At 33.0% G+C, this 15,180-nt stretch overlaps 1 long non-coding RNA gene across 1 annotated transcript; it reads right to left on the bottom strand.

The window, feature by feature from the left end:
• Positions 1-3,286: 3,286 nt before the first annotated feature.
• LOC128285107 (uncharacterized) lies at positions 3,287-4,721 on the bottom strand. The gene is made up of 2 exons (XR_008275519.1): positions 4,380-4,721; positions 3,287-4,231 (listed from the first exon to the last, which is right to left on the bottom strand). It is a non-coding gene; the product is annotated as an uncharacterized LOC128285107 (long non-coding RNA).
• Between the last annotated feature and the right edge of the window lie 10,459 nt (positions 4,722-15,180).

The raw sequence follows: 15,180 nt of genomic DNA, 5'->3' as shown, positions 1-15,180 counted from the left end.
GGTTTTTCTATGCTAATTGAAGATGCCAAGCGAAAGGGTACGATGAGGGGGGCTGCTGTTGGAAGGGAAAGATTCTCTATTAATCACTTATTCTTTGCGGATGATTGTGTTCTTTTCGGAGATGCTTCTAAAAAGGGAGCAAAGGTAGTCCACGAGATTATCAAGGAGTATGAGGAGGTATTAGGTTAGAGGGTGAACTTTGAAAAATCACTAATCTATTTTGGGGCCAATGTTAATGCAAATGTCAAGGACACTATAACCAGTACTTTAGGAGTGAGGGTTGCGTCAAATCCTGAGAAGTATTTAGGTTTACCTATGATGGTCGGTCGAAAGAAGAATTGGGCTTTCGTAAACTTTATTGATCGGTTTTGGAAACATATCACAGGATGGAGTTTGCGCTACTTATCTATAAGGGGAAAGGAAATTTTTGTTAAAGCGGTCTTACAGTCTATTCCGGTTTACGTTATGCAATGTTTTGCTTTGCCAAAACTGTTAAATATGACTCCTATTTTCAGTCAAATTTGAAAAATAGTCTTTCAGTTAAACTCTGTTTACTTGTTTTAATCAAACACTGATTAGTTTAGATTATTTTATTATTATTTGATCTATGAATTTAGCCTATAAATAGGCTCTTTTACAACCTTAGAAAAAACACCCATTAGAGATTAGAACTCATAGCACATTTAGAGAATTTTGTGTTTACGTTTTGTGGGTCCTTTGTTTTCGGGTTTTCGAGGTTTAGTTTTTATCTCCATCTTTCATACTCTTCGTTCTTTTGCCATTATAGTAAAATTATCTTTGCCCGTGGTTTTTTATCCTCTTTGGAGGGGTTTTTCCACGTTAAATTTGTGTGTTCAATTTCTCAATTTATTCTGCTATTTTTTTATTCGTTACTTAATCGGGTTAAAATCTGAACAAGTGGTATCAAAACTAGTTTAATTTTCATAGATTAGCCCGTTCAGAGATGGCAACAACAAGGTTTGAAATTGAGAAGTTCGATGGTGAGACAAATTTCAATCTGTGGCAAGTTAAGATGATGGCAATTCTAGCTCAATCAGGCTTAAAAAAGGTTGTTATCGAAAAAAGCCTGAGAATCTAAATAAAACAGAATGGGAAGAGCTTGATGAAAAGGCTTTATCTGCAATCCAGTTATGCCTCACGAATACGGTATTGCAGGAGGTATTGATGGAAAAGACCTCATCTGCCTTGTGGAAAAGGTTAGAAACTCTTTATGCGACTAAGTCTCTAGCTAACCGTTTAGTGTTGAAACAACGTCTATTTACGTTTCGCATGAACGAATGTGAGCTTCTTAGAGATCACATCAGTCAATTCATTACTCTTTTAAATGATTTAAAGAATGTTGAGGTTCATATTGACGATGAAGATCAGGTTATGCTATTATTGTGCTCTTTACCCCCTTCATACAAGTTTTTCAGGGAGACCCTGATTTATGGCAAAGACAAACTCTCGTTCGAAGATGTGAAGGGTCATTTGTTGAGTAGAGACAAACTCAACAATGAGCTTTATTTTAATAGCAAGACAGATAGGCAAGCTTCCGTTTTGGTAGCATCAAAGAAACGAGATAAAATATGTCGCTATTGTAAAAAGTTAGGTCACGTCAAAGCAGATTGTTATAAACTGCAAAATAAAAAAGCTGTTGAGAGTAACGAGGAAGATGTAGCTGGTGCTAATTTGGCCGATAAAAATGGGGATGATTTCTTGTTAGTGTCAACAAGTGATAACACTAAGCTCACGTCCGAGTGAATCCTAGATTCAGGATGTTCTTTCCACATGTGTCCCAATAGAGAATGGTTCTCCACATACAGTTCGATTGAAGGTGGAGTTGTGCGTATGGGAAACGATTCATCTAGTAAGGTAATTGGTATTGGTACTGTTAAAATTAAGATGCAGAATAGGACGATTAGGACACTCTCAGATGTCAGGTATGTACCTGATTTACGAAAGAATCTCATCTCCTTAAGTATTTTAGACTTGAAAGGATGCAAAATCAACATCGAGTCGAGCGATATTAAAGTATCTTATGGAGCTCTCGTTTTGTTAAAAGGTAAAAGAACAGGCAGTCTTTATATTCTGGAAGGTGAAATCGGATGTCCCTCATCCGTTACGGAGTTGAAGTCAACTTGTTTGGAGTGGAGGTAACTTGGTCATAGGAGGGAAAAATGTATGACTGTTTCGTTGAAGAGAGGTTCTCTTTTGGATGCAGATTTTGAAAAGTTAAGGCTCTGTGTTCGTGAAAATCAGACCCGGGTTAGTTTTGATTTGACAGTGTACAAGTCGAAGGCTAGAAGTCTTCCAGTTTTTAAGCACAAATTCGACTCAGTTAATTCCCTGCATAGTTCAAGATAGGCTCGTGGAGGCTTTGGCAAAGATGGCGTTGTGGAAATATGAGTCAAGGTGGAGATTTATTAAATATGACTCCTATTTTCAGTCAAATTTGAAAAATAGTCTTTCAGTTAAACTCTGTTTATTGTTTCAATCAAACACTGATTAGTTTAGATTATTTTATTATTATTTGATCTATGAATTTAGCCTATAAATAGGCTCTTTTACAACATTAGAAAAAACACCCATTAGAGATTAGAACTCATAACACATTTAGAGAATTTTGTGTTTACGTTTTGTGGGCTCTTTGTTTTCAGGTTTTCGGGGTTTAGTTTTTATCTCCATCTTTTGTACTCTTCGTTCTTTTGCCATTATAGTAAAATTATCTTTGCCCGTGGTTTTTTATCCTCTTTGGAGGGGTTTTTCCACGTTAAATTTGTGTGTTCAATTTCTCAATTTATTCTGCTATTTTTTTGTTCGTTACTTAATCGGGTTAAAATCCTAACAAAAACTTTTATGTCGTAAACTTGAAGGCATTGTGAATAAATTCTGGTGGTCTAATAATAAGTCTAGTAAGGGCATTCATTGAAGCACCTGGGATGCGTTATGTAAACCAAAATATGTTGGTAGGTTGGGTTTCAAAAACTTGGGTTTGTTTAATAAAGCCTTATTAGCAAAACATGTGTGGCGTATTTTAACCCAGCCTAATTGTCTTTTAACCAAAGTTCTTAAGGCCCGTTATTTTCCCAATTTAAACATTTTATCAGCAAAGATAGGCTTATACCCTTCATTTACCTAGAGGAGTATTTGTAGTGCTCGAGATTTTATTGAAAACGGAGTTTTGTGGAAAATTGGTAATAGTTATAGTGTCAATATTTGGAATGAACCTTGGCTGCCTGGATTAGAAAAAAAACAGAGTATCAGTTCATCACATTCTTCCGAATTAGATGACAGTTAATCAGTTGATTAATGAAACAACAAATACCTGGAACAGGGATTTGATTTTTAATATTTGTTGATGAAGAGTAGGTAAGCCGCATTCTTCCCATCCCATTTTCTAGCTAGTCCGGAGGATATATTGGTCTAGAAATATGAGGGTTCTGCAGATTACTTTGTTGGGAGTGGTTATCGGGCCCTTGTTACAAAGTATTTACAGGACAATAATTACACCACGCCTAATTTTGAGGCTCATAAGGATTTCTACAAGTCCTTATGGATTTTACATATTCCAGAAAAAACCAAAATACATCTATGGAGATTGGTTAATAATTTTCTGCTCCATTACAATAATTTGCTACAAAGGACCTTAAAGGTTGATGTTCTATGCCCTATTTGCAAGAAATGACCGGAAGACACGGATCATCTTCTATGGACCTGCGATATCCTTTAGAATGTTTGGGCGTCTCTTCAAATCCGATCTGTTTCACTTGATAGTATTATGAATTACAAATCCTTTTTCGTTAATAATTTTTGTGCAGTAGATAACCAAAGCAAACATTTAATTACTATTTCTATATAGGCTTTGTGGAACAGAAGAAATAAACTGATTAATGAGGGTCTGAAGTTTTCTCTATAGGATCTTTTAGGTTTTTTCCGTGGATATATTAAGGAATTAAATCAGTATCAAGAAAAGATGGGAGTTGTCTACAGATCGTTATCGGTTATACTATAGAGTCCTCCAGATTTGGGTGTTATTATTAAAATAAATTTTGATGCTACTTTTCAGAGTGATACTAGGACTTCTACATCTGCGATTATTACCAAAGATCACAAAGGAGACTATATAGGAGCAACAACTTATCTTTTCAATGACGTGGTTGATGCATTCATGGCTAAAGCAAGGGCGCCATTGATAAGGGCTTCCGAAAACTGGTGGTGGAAGGTGATTCTATGACAGTCATTAAAAAACTCAAGTCAAAGGAAGAGGATAGATCGATTATCAAACCAACTATTTACCACATACGTAACTTGGAAAATTACTTTGACGAAATTAGTTACTTTTTTGTTCCCCGACTGGTTAATAGAGTGGCTCATACCTGGCGATGGAAGGAAGGAGAAGCAATCGTTCTGGTTCTTGGGTGGATGAGATTCCAGTTTCTGTCCAGCGGCTGATGGAGGAGGATCGGAGAGGTTGGGTACAGAGACAACAAAGTTTGCTATAAAACGCTTTGAATATGGAAAAGGTTCTTTGAATCTCCATGGCTGGTCTCAAAGTTTTGGGTTTCCTCTGGTTCATAGTTTTGATCTTCTCTTCAAAGGATAAATAAACTACTTGGCTGATGTTTAGTTGGTTTTGCTTTGCTGTTTGGTTTAGGGTGGTTTTTGTTTTTTCTTTCATTTATGGTTTTGTTTTTTCTAGGTGCGAGGTTAATTGTTTTCTGCCCGTTGGTCTGCTACTGATAAGACTTCCTTTAATTTTTAGCTGTTTTTTCTCTGTCACATTGAGCCATGCAATTAATAAATGTCAGCCTTTTTCTTTAAAAAAAAAATCTAATAGTAATGCATATTCAATCAACTAGCATTTAAGAAAAATTATTGGTAAAAAATGGAGATTGTTATTAATAAGTTAGAATTATATAAAAATAATGGACCATTAAAGTAATTGTTCTTCAAAGTGGCAATATGGAATCATATTTGAACAACAATGACGGAGGAGAGTGATGAACGATTATTTTAATTGATGATAATATAATATAATATTATGATTTTTTAAAATTTCCGTAAGTTGTTTATATTGTGTGAAGCACTCTTAAAATTGTTTCTTCTTTTATCTATCTACTATTTGTTTGGTGTAAATAAAAGTATTTTGTGACTTTATTTTGAAAATAAAGTCAAATTTCATAAATTATTTTATAATCATTATTATTTAATGTGTTTATTAATTTAGTATAAATATTTTTTGTATTCATAAACTATTATTATAATTATTGCATGTTACTTTACCTATATATTTTTTCAAATTAATACTATAGTTTATTATAAGGAAAATAATTAAAACAAAGGCAAATCGAAGGGCAAAGCGACCTTGTCCCCTTTTCAAATGGGCTAATTTCTCTTTTAATACTTTTAAAAAATTCATTCAATTTAAAGGTTTTTATAGAATATTTATATTTTGACCTCCCAAGAACTTTGAATTTTATTTCAATCCCTATACTAAAAAAATCTGATTCTACTCATGATTAAAAGTACATTATTTAAAAATAATTAAAATTTAAATGCATAAATTACCCAATATATTAAAAATTAGTATATATTAAAAAGCATGAGTCATCTACTAATCTAATTTATAATTTAAAAAATCAATTAATGAATATAACAAGTAAAATTAAAATTTGACTCGAGAGCATGACTAGTTATTTAAAAACCTATAATTTAATAAATTTACATTATAATGAATTATATGATGCCATTTACTAATAAATGTAATTAGAAACTATTTTTAATACATTGTTAATTTAATGTTGGTATATATACACTTAAGATATATCACAAACAAAACAAAATTTAATTTTTTGGGTGGCCAGCCATACCAAACGTCATCTAAAACTTTGTTTGATTGCAGTAAGTTTTTGTTTTTATTGTATCCGGTAATCAAGGTATCATATTATATTAAAAGAATAGCCAGGCGCAAATCACAGGCCACTTTGATTCATTGTTTTGAAGGTAGACTTTTTCATTTTTTGGCGGGATGGGTGAAACACTCAAATTTTGATGAGTTTGTAAAGGAAAAATGGAATTTTAATGGTGTTATGTCTTCTACACTTTCAAATTTTACAAGTCAACTTAGAGATTGGAATAAGAAGGTTTATGGACACATTAGGACATGTGAAAAATGATTGGTTTAGAAACTGAAAAATATTTAGAAAGGCCTTGACTATGCCCATTCACATTTTCTTTTTCAGGCAGAATTGAAGGTTCAGAAGGAGTTGGAAAATGTCTTATATCACGAAGAAATGCTTTGGAAACAGAAGGCTTGGTGTGACTAGCTTTTCTTGGGAGACAAGAATACTAAGTTTTTTCATTGACGCACACTCCAAAGAAGAAAACAGAAATCATATCACAACTTTAAAAAAGGAGGCAGGAGAATGGACTTTTGATTAGGAAGATCTTTGCCATGAGGCAACTAGTTTTTTTTCAAAAGTTGTATGGTGAAGATCTGAGCCCAATGAGAGGTCTCCCTCAAAATTTGCTTCCACAACTAAAGGATGACGAGTTCCAGTTTTTGAGTAATCCGATTTTTAACGAAGAAATAAAAACTGCCATGTTCAATATAAGTCCTTTAAAAGCTCCTGGTAGCGATGGGTTCCATACTCTTTTCTTTTAAAGCCAATAGGATTGTGCTGGGGTTTCAACTTGTGAGTGGGTTAAAAGGGTCTTTACGAGAGAGGAAATTGATTCGAATTTAAATAATTCCTTAATTGTACTCATCTCTAAAGTGCAAAATCTTGATAATTTCTCTCAGTTTTGCCTTATCAACTTATGTTCAGTTCTCTATAAGCTGGTTATGAAGATCATCTCTAATCATTTCAAAGTGATTTTCTCAAGAATTATTGGACAAAAATAGACTAGGTTTATTGCGAGAAGTAATACTACAAATAATATCATAATTGTGCAAAAAGTGGTCCACTCCATGAAAATTAAATAGAATAACAAGAATTGGCAGGCTGTTAAAATAGATCTTGAAAAGGCCTATGATCAAGTGCGATAGGATTTCATTGATGCATCCCTTCAAGCTACAAGTATTCCTAACTTTTTTCATAATGTTGTCATGTCTGCTATCACTAAATCTACCGTACAAATCTTGTGGAATGAAACTTCAACACAGAAATTTAGACTAGCTCGGGGTGTTCGGTAGGGGTGTCCACTGTTCCCCTATCTTTTCATCTTGTGTATGGAATGGTTGTGGTATAATATTCATTCATCTATTAGCTCTGGATGTTGGAATCTGGTCCGTCTATCTCGCTTTGGTCCTTCCCTATCTCACTTTTTCTTTGAAGATGGTTTGATCAGTTTTGGGCATGTAGAGGAAAGCCAAGCTAGGATGCTTAAAAGGGTATTGGATAACTTCTGTGATTATTCTGGGAGTTAGTGACAACTTAAGGGAGAGCTTGTGTTCTATTCTTGGCTTTTATAGAGTACATAATATGAGGAGCTATTTGGGAGTCCCTCTTTTCCATGATAAAGTTACAAATAGTACTTTGCGGTTTGTTGTGGAGAAGGTTCGTAGTAAACTACAGAGTTGGGATGCTAAGTCTTTATCTTTTATTGGTAGGGAAGCTCTGGCTTAGTCAGTTTTGTTGGCAATCCCTAGTTATTTCATGTAGTTGATGATGAATCCAAAGAGGGCTTTGTGAGGAAATTGAGTGAATGGTTAGACAATTTGTTTGGGGATATCCAAATAGTGGAAAAAAGGTGGCTCTAATTAGTTGGGAAAATATTTGCTAACCGAGGGAACATGGCGGTCTTGGATTCCAAAAATTGCAGGAACATAATACCTCATTCATGATGAAGTTAGGATTCAATCTTATGTCGGATTTTAAGGCTCTTTGGGTTCAGGTTCATCGAGCCAAGTATGAGGTTTCTAGGGGGTTGCCCGAGACAATATCCTGTGGTAGATGTTCTTCTTGTAGAGAGCCCATGAAAAAGCTTAGCCGCTTAAATGAGAGAACTTGCTTTGGTCAGCAAGGGATGGGAGATCTATCAGTTACTAACATGACTCTTGGGTGCTGAACATTGGTCCTCTTGTTAATTGGATTCTCGGTCACTTCAGTCTAGATTTGGATTGCTTGTTAAATGATATGGTTACAGATGATGCTAATTGGAAACTTGATCTTTTTTAGCTTTGGCTACTAGAGGAACAGGATAGTAGGGGCTCCTCCACCTCACTCAGCAGCAGGGAATGATAGAATTATTTTGGGAGGCACTTTGACAGGGTCCTTTTCTGTTAAGAGTGCATATCGAAATCTTCGGGGGAGTTCTTGAAATCTGAAGGAGGCGATGTAATGAAACCTTGGAAATTGCAAGGACCTCAATGAGTTCATTTATTTCTTTGGCTCGTTTTCAAGCAGTAACTATTAACTAATATGGAGAGAGTCTGAAGGGGTCTTGGACATAATACGACCTGTGGCGTTTGTAGGCATAATTATGAGGATGTGTTACATGCTATTAGAGATTGTCCAGCAGTGCAGAGTGTTTGGAACTATTTAATTCCTATTGAAAGGCATGACAACTATTACTATGGGAATTTGCAGGAATGTCTCAATGACAACCTTTAGAATCGTGGGGATAATTATGTGGGGGATGTGGACTGGCAATTGTAACAACTCCTTTTTCAATTGTGTTAGAAATAGTGGTTTTAGAACCACAACTCTAACATGTTAGTCTGTAAGTATTAATTATTTAATATTTATGAGGTCATTAATGTCGTATAAAAATTTGGTTATAAAATTTTATCGTTTAGATAGTTAATTAATTAAAAAAGACTAAATTGTAAAATAGATAAAAGTTAGTCGTTGTAGATTTTAAATAGCCAAGGGACCAAAATGGTGATTAAACTATAGTCAAAAAGTCCAAGCGGTGGTGGACATGATTGACCCAATAGCTTTTGGGTTATTTGCTTATTATGTCCTAATTAGTTTAGGGTTAAATTAAAACTAAGCTTGTTTTGTTAATTTTAAAATAATTAAAGGACTAATTATGAAATTAAACCTTCCTTAAATGGTAATTAGACCTTAGGTAATTATGGTGGACATTAATGGACATGTTTTAGTGAATTATTAAGCTAAAATTTAAAAGGTTAAAATAGTAATTAGTAAATAATAAGTAAAAAATAAAGATGTAAACTATCATATTTTCTTCATCTTGCCAAAACCGAAACCACCATGGTTGTGGGAGAGTAAGCTTCAGTCTAGCTAGGGTTTCCTATTAAGTATGTGTTTGATTCCCGTTTTTAGTAATTTTTATGTTTTTGAGCTCGTATTAGCTTAATCTAGCTAGCCCGAGGACTAATTTGTAAAACTGTCAAATGTTTTAAATTATGCCATTGATGAGTTTGAGTTATTTATGAAGTTTTATCAATGATTATTGAGCTTTGTTGTTAGTTATGGCTATTTTGTAAAGTAGCTTTTGATGATTTTAATGTTAAAGGACTAAATTGTTCAAAGTAATAAATTACAAGGATTTGATGTGAAATAACAAAAAATAGGAGCTATAGAGAAGCCCTTGTATATTTGGCCAAGCTTGAATGTGAGTAAAAAATGATTAATTTGCATGTTTTGGGCTTAGGGACTAAATTGCATAAAAGTAAAATACTAAGGATAATTTTGTAAAAATTTCAAAAAGGACTTAAGTTCATACAATGAGATGATTTGGCTGTTGGATTATTTAATTGAATAAAATTATTATTTTAGATTAATAACAAGCTGAAAATCACGGAAAAGAAAAAAAATTTGGAATAGTCCGTGTACATTGTCGTGCTACAATTTAGTCAGGTAAGTTCGTTCGATTTAATTTTAAATAAATTTAAACGTATATTAGATGAATTAAATTATTTGGTTGAATATTACAATGATGTCATGTATATGATGATTGTAAGGCCCAAATTTTGCCCGGCCCGTTACAACACAAAAACAAAATAAAAATAATAAATATAATAAATAAAACAGTCCAGTAATTAAAAGTCCTCTTTTACAGTCCAAAACCTAAAATGAATACATGACCCATAGCCCAAAACTAATACACCAAGCCCAATGAATCTTAGCCCAAACCTAGACCCAAATGCCCAAGGCCTAAACGGCCCAAAATTCCTTAGCAAACAGAAACCCTAGGTTTTTTAGATGCGCCTCAGCCAACCCTCGTACAGCCTCTAGTGCCCCTCCGTACGGCCTTCACGCACCACCCCACACCGAGCACCACGTATTACCGCGCCAATTGGCCTTCGTACCTGCAAAAAAAATAGACAAAAAAACAGCACAGCAAAACAGCAAGCAAAAGAATAGGAACAATTTTTTTTTGTATTTTTCTGTTTTCTTCTTTCAGCTATAAAGCCATTAGGACTTGGATTGTAACCGGGGGGGGGGAGGTTTCTTGTTTCTTTTAATGAATAGAATAGCAAGGGAATATACACGCATATTGTAAAAAAGAAAAAAGCAATCCAAAATCAGTTTCTTTAAGGTGATTCCAGATTCTATTTTTTCATTTATTTGTTTTATTTGCTTGCAACTTTAGCATAAAAAAGAGGAGAATACCTGGAACGGCACCGAGGAGAGCCCATATATCTCAAAATTACAATGATTCGGGTTAGGATCAAATGGTGTTGTGTTTTCGTTTCTTCCTTTTTTTAATTTCATTTTGTTCCTTTTTAAAAAAAAAAACCAAATAACATAGGATTTTAGCCCCTTTTTAGAAAGGAAAAGACGGAAAGGAATAGGCCTACCTAATCTCCGTGGGTGTGGCTTCTGTGGGTGAGATCTAGATGCCATTTGCGCACCGTCGGCCATCGTATAGGTGGTGGTTCGGTGGCTGTGTGCTGAACCAAACCCTAATAGAAAGGGTTAAGGGTTCTGTTGTGTTTAAGAGAAAGGAAGGGGGGCTAAAAGAATGGCTCTATTTCGGAAGAGAAATTAATGGAAATAGGAGTTTAAGGGCTGTGTCAAAAACGGTGCCGTTTCAAGAAGGTAAGACCCGCGCGCTGACCCGCTTATCAGGTCGGATCCCCGCGCCTCTACTTAAATTGGGAAATTTATGAGCGTGGCCCTTCTCCTTCGCGCTGATTCCAAATCTAGCCCTTATTCATACTCTATTTGTTTTTTAAATGGCACCTGGAATTAAGATATTTCACCAATTCGGCCCGTTCTTAAGCCCTGCGTTTTGGGACCAATTATTTCCCGCTTTAGTCCTTTGGCATTTATGCGCATCATGCGTTAGTCCTCAACCCAATTTCAAAATTTATGCATTACCCCCATTCATTTTAAATTTATTTTAATTAGGTTTTTACTTGTGTAAAGGTTTTGAAGTTTGTTTTATCATGTATTTGCGTAACACTTTGTGTAATATCTCATTTAAATGTTTTTGTATATATTTGTACATACATAGTATTTTAGTTGAGTTTTTTATTTGAACAACTTGCCATTTTAAAATTTATTTAATATTCTTATAAGTGTTAATCCATTTTGATAATTTTGCTTTGTTCTTATTTGTTTGTGTAGTTATTTTAAAATTCTTTTCATCGTATTATTTACACATTTTATATAACATTATATTTAAATGTTCTTGTGTATGTATACTTATATCTACTTAGGTTTTAATCATTTTTATATGTATTAAAGTTTGTAATATCATTTACTTTTCAATTATTTTTATTATTAATCTAAGGTTTTTATATGTTATTTATTTTAGATATTTGCGATTTGTTTTGTGTGTTGTTATATATATATTTTTTTTCATTTTAAAACTTGATGTATCATTAAAATCGTTTTATCATTCATTTAAAAAAATTCATATGTTTTTATATACATATTTATATTTTATCCTCAAGTTCCTTATATATATATGGTGTATATGTCATTTAAATTATTTTTCTTTTTATATGTAGATGGTCATTTTTAACTAGATACTCCTAAAAAAACATACTTTGTACATATGAGCATAGGTTTTATATATATTAAAGTTAACTTTATTTCATATATATATATATATATTATTAACCTTATATTATTTTATACATATGTTTTCTCAAATTTTTTCATGTATTTCATTATATTGTCCTACGTAATATCTTCTAAGTAATCATTATATATGTATATATATTTTAGATACCCATACTTGATCTATATATTATTAAATCAATGCATTTTATACATATAGTTTTTATATATATGAGCATGTTCTCAAATCTACTATGTAATTCATAATAAAATTAATTTAATCCTATACATACTATCATTTATATGTCATTTTCACATGTGATTGCTTTCAAATTTTATATATATATATATATATATATATACTTTTAATCCATTATGTATATAATATAGTTTTCTAAAATTCTATCATCTTAACTATCTATTCATGCCTATATATTGTTAAATTCTCCTTTATTTTATGTTTTTTAATGTTTTGACACCTTGTAAATTATTTAATTTTAAAATATGTATTTCATAACACGTATTTTAATAATTATGTACATATATTTCTAGTTTGTTTTTTTGCAAATTATTTCAAATTCATCTATTCATACGTATTGTGTACTTTGTCTTCATCAAGTCATCATTATTTTAAGATTGCCTTATATCAACTTCTAATTGCTATTTTGCTTTATACCATCTTGCATCGATCCGTTCTATATTGAGCCTTCTTTTTTCGTCGCATATTATTTATTCCTCATTTCGTATCATTACATCAATTATTTTCCATGCATTATTGTAATTGGGTTATACGTTCTAGGTTAGTTACCTAATTATTAGTTTGTTAACTGATTGTATCTCATGTGCATATATCCCATATCATTGTTTTTCCACTCGATTTATGAAATATGGCTTTATAAAATCTAATTTTTTATGATTGATTTCGTCTCATTTCAAACATATTAATGCGTTTTAAGCTAGTTTCACAATTATTAAAAATCCCTTAAACGAAGGCGATATGCGATATTTGGTAATTAGCGGAATCGCGCCCTAACATGCTGGGTTGCAATTTTCCGTTTGCTTAAAATAATCAAATATCCCTTCAAAATTTCACTCGTGTCTTCTAAAAATCCTTTAAAACGAAGGCAATACTCGATGTTTGATAATTCGAGAATCATGCCCTATCGTGCTAGTTTGTGACTTCTCGTTTGCTCAAAACAATCGAATATTCCTTTAGGTTTTCACTCGTGTTTATTAAAAACCTTCCAAAACGAAGACAATACTCGGTGTTTGATAATTCAGAAATCGTGCCCTAACGTGTTGAGTTGTGATTTCTCGTTTTTTCAAAACAATCGAAGATTCCTTCGAAATTTCACTCACGTTTTCTAAAAACCCTTTAAAACGAAGGCAATATTCGATGTTTGGCAATTCGAGGAATAGTACCCTATCGTGCTGGGTTGCAATTTCCCGTTTGTTCAAAATAATCGAATAGCTCTTCGAAATTTCACTCGTATTTTCTAAGGTGAGGCAATGTCCGATGTTCGGAAATTCGAGGAATCGTGCCCTACTGTGCTGGGTTTCGGTTTTTCGTTGGACCAAATAGTTGGGCATCCTTTTGTTAATTTCAAATTATAAACTTTCAGACATCGAAACAAGAAGATTTTTGACAACCAACTCAGGTTATTCAAATGTTATTAAAAAAGAACCTCGTTTCAAAAACATTTCAATTTTAGACATAAGGACAATATTTAATCGATTTGGTACCAATTTTGGGCGTAGTGAGGGTACTAACCCTTCCTCATACGTAACCGACTCCCGAGCCCGTTTTTTAAAATTTTCGTAGACCAGAATCGTTATTTTAGTAAATCAAAAATGTTTTATTAAAATAACCAAATTCTTAGGTGATCCGATCACACCAAAACAAAAAGATCGGTGGCGACTCCATATTTTTGTTTTTCAAAAGTCGATTCCCCCGTTTTTCATTAAATTTAAAACTTTAGAAATTTAAATTTCAAAAGATGGTTTCGACAATGATTGAATTAAGGGATCGTTATAGCATTGATCATTAATGAAATGTTCCAAGCGGATGAATGTAGGATAAAGTATGATTGACATGCCAATAGGTTATCTTGTGCACGGTACCAGGTTGATATGAGTAGTGGAGATGATTTTTGTAGATTCTTTGTTCACTGGATGTGCCGAGGTCCTGCATTTGTTGCAGAGTTATGTGGTATATTACAGAAGTATTAGGTGTGCTGAATGGTTTAGCTCATACGAACATCTGGTGTGCTGGATGGTTAATCGTGCACTCGCATCCATTTATCGTTCATCGAACTATATTTAATGATCTTTGATAGTGATTGAAACGTGGAATTGATTGTACTTTTATATTATGGCAATTGTTACATTTTAGCTTGTATCGGCTCTTGTCTATATTATGTAGAACTTAACATTTTAACTTTTTTTTTTTTTACCATCATGGACTTAGCCAATTTATCCAAGATGTGAACATGGTTCATACATATGCATACATACCGTATCAAGTTTTAATTTCTTCCATGGCAACCCTAGTATCATTTTCACATATTTGACTAACAAGACATCACATGACTACTCAAAATTTATCTTTCACATTTTAATGTTTATTTTATATAACATTATACCATGGAATTTCACATTATTATTAACATAATTTACATAATTAAACACACAATTGAATCATTAATTTCACAATTTCCTAAGCTTACTAACTTAGGAAAAGTAAGTGTATCCATGGTAGTTCCCTTAATGGATTCTCTACAATACCAAATCAAGCTTCCATGTACATTAATCCATCATCAATCAAGCTTGGAAATTCATAAATCACCATTTCCTTATTTTCGTACAACAAAATATATTAAAAATTAATATAAATTATTTCCAAGCTCTCTCGTAAGATTTCACAACAAATATCAAGCTAGTGGGGTATAGGAAGTCATTTCTTACTTAATTGAAGCTTTCTCACTCTAGCTTTAACTTCTCTCACTAAAACTCCATAAACCCTAAGCTGAAATTTTTGAAAATGATGAAAGAAATGAGCTTAGGAGGTTATTTCTATGGAGATTTTAACATCATCTCAAAGTGGGAGGTGAAACTTTTGAGAGAATGGAGAAAAAGGGATAAAAATAAGAAAGAAGATGGTAAGCCATGGAGGTCCTGCTGGCTGGAGAAGAAG

Source organism: Gossypium arboreum, chromosome 12 (genome assembly GCF_025698485.1).
Source record: "Gossypium arboreum isolate Shixiya-1 chromosome 12, ASM2569848v2, whole genome shotgun sequence".
NCBI classification, from domain to species: domain Eukaryota; kingdom Viridiplantae; phylum Streptophyta; class Magnoliopsida; order Malvales; family Malvaceae; genus Gossypium; species Gossypium arboreum.
Note: the sequence above shows the minus strand (reverse complement) of the source record. Positions and strands in the feature narration are given on the sequence as shown.